We start from the raw sequence: 2,574 nt of genomic DNA, 5'->3' as shown, positions 1-2,574 counted from the left end.
AAGTGGTCAGTAAAAAATAAAAAGTGGTCAGTAAAAAATTTAAAATGAGCAGTAAAAATATTGAATTTGGTCAGCAAAAAATTAAAAATGATCAGTAAAAATATTTAAAAAAGCAGCAAAAAATTAAAAATGAGCAGTAAAAAATAAAAAGTGGTCAGCAAAAAATTTAAAACGAGCAGTAGAAATATTCGAGATGATCAGTAAAAAGTTAAAAAGTAATCAGCAAAGAATTAAAAATGAGCAGCAAAAAATAAAAAATGGTCAGTAAAAAACAAAAAGTGGTCAGCAAAAAATAAAAAAGTGATCAGTGAAAGATAAAATATGGTCAGTAAAAAATTAAAAATGAGCAGCAAAAAATAAAATTTGATCAGTAGAAAATCAAAAGCGGTCAGCAAAAAATAAAAAGTGGTCAGTAAAAAATAAAAAGTGATCAGCAAAAAATTAAAAGTGATCAGCAAAAAATAAAATATGGTCAGTAAAAAATTAAAAATGAGCAGTAAAACATTAAATTTGATCAGTAGAAAATCAAAAGCGGTCAGCAAAAAATAAAAATTGGTCAGTAAAAAATAAAAAGTGATCAGCAAAAAATTAAAAGTGATCAATAAAAAATAGAATATGGTCAGTAAAAAAATTAAAATTGAGCAGTAAAAAATAAAATTTGATCAGTAGAAAATAAAATGTTATAAATAGAAAATAAAAAGTGGTTAGTAAAAAATTAAAAATGGTCAGTAAAAAATTAAAAATGAGCAGTAATTTTCTTCATTTTCAAGTGAAATTTTGCACATCTTGAGCCTAAAGGAGACTTTAATAGGGTGTAAATTATGAGGCCTCTATCTCTCATAGTTTCCAAAGGTTTGCGGAATCTTTGTTTTTTTTCCATTTTCCTTTTTCCAATTTGTCTTTGGAATCTTTTTCTTCGGTAACCCTTGTTTTTTGGAAAAATTGTCTATGGAAATCTTATCTTTTATATATTTTAAACAAATATATTTTATTAAATAAAATAATGATATTACAATGGTGTTTTTTGAAGTTTTTAGTTTCGTCCTTCAGGGCAAAGGGAAATTTTCTGAGTTTTGGGAAATTTTTAGTTTCGTCTTTTGGGGCTAAGGGAAATTTTCCGTGTTTCGGAAAGTTATCAGTATCGTCTGTCGGGGCAAAGGGAAATTTTCTGTATTTTAGGAACTTACCAGTATCATCTGTCGAGGCAAAGGGGAATTTTCTGTTTTGGGAAATTTTTAGTTTCGTTATTTAGGGCAAAGGGAAATTTTCTGTATTTTGAGAAATTTTTAGTTTTGTTCTGTGGGATAAAGGTGTTTGGGAAGTTAACAGTATCGCCTGTCGGGACAAAGGGAAATTTTGTGTTTTTGGGAGGTTTTTAGTTTCGTCCTTCAAGGCAAAGGAAAATTTTTAGTTTCGTTATTTAGGGCAAAGGAAATTTTCTGAGTTTTGGGAAATTTTTAGTTTCGTTCTGTGGGATAAAGGTGTTTGGGAAGTTAACAGTATCGCCTGTCGGGACAAAGGGAAATTTTGTGTTTTTGGGAGGTTTTTAGTTTCGTCCTTCAAGGCAAAGGAAAATTTTTAGTTTCGTTATTTAGGGCAAAGGAAATTTTCTGAGTTTTGGGAAATTTTTAGTTTCGTCTTTTGGGGCTAAGGGAAATTTTCTGTGTTTTAGGAAATTATCAATATCGTTTGTCGGGGCAAAAGGAAGTTTTCTGTTTTTGGGAGGTTTTTAGTTTCGTACTTTGGGGCAAAGGGAAATTCTCTATGGTTTGAGAAGTTTTTAGTTTCGTCCTTTGGGGCAAATGGAAATTTTTTGAGAGAAAGGAAATTTTTGGAAAGGTATAAAATATACTTGTGCAAAATGTGTTACAGACAGAATTTATGAAAATTGTGAAAAATGTATGAAATACAAGATTTCCAAAGACAAAGTTTTTAAAAACAAAAGTTACCGAAGACAAAGATTCCAAAGAAAAAACTGGGAAAAACAAAAGTGTAAAAAACAAAATGGAAAAAACGAAGATTCCCGATCCCGAAGGAAATGCACCTCTATAAGCTGATTTAGGATTATCACTGGCTTAATTCTTCGCTGACCAATTTATATTTTTTACTGACCAGTTTTAATTTTTTACTGACCAATTTTAATTTTTTACTGACCACTCTTAATTTTTTTCTGACCTCTTTTAATTTTTTGCTGACCACATTTCATTTTTTACTGATCACTTTTAATTTTTTACTGGTCACATTTAATTTTTTATTGTTTACTTTTAATTTTTTACTGAAAAATTTTTATTTTCTAGTGACCACTTTTGATTTTCTACTGATCAAATTTTATTTTTTACTGCTCATTTTTAATTTTTTTACTGACCATATTTTATTTTTTGCTGATCATTTTTAATTTTTTACTGATCATATTTTATTTTTCACTGATTACTTTTAATTTTTTACTGACCTCTTTTAATTTTTTGCTGACCACTTTTTAATATTTCACTGATCAATACGAATATTTATACTGATCATTTTTAATTTTTTGTTGACCACTTTTTATTTTTTACTGCTCATTTTTAATTTTTTACT

Source organism: Phlebotomus papatasi, unplaced genomic scaffold (genome assembly GCF_024763615.1).
Source record: "Phlebotomus papatasi isolate M1 unplaced genomic scaffold, Ppap_2.1 HiC_scaffold_506, whole genome shotgun sequence".
NCBI classification, from domain to species: domain Eukaryota; kingdom Metazoa; phylum Arthropoda; class Insecta; order Diptera; family Psychodidae; genus Phlebotomus; species Phlebotomus papatasi.
The sequence above is the reverse complement of the archived record's forward strand: the minus strand, read 5'-3'. Positions refer to the sequence as shown.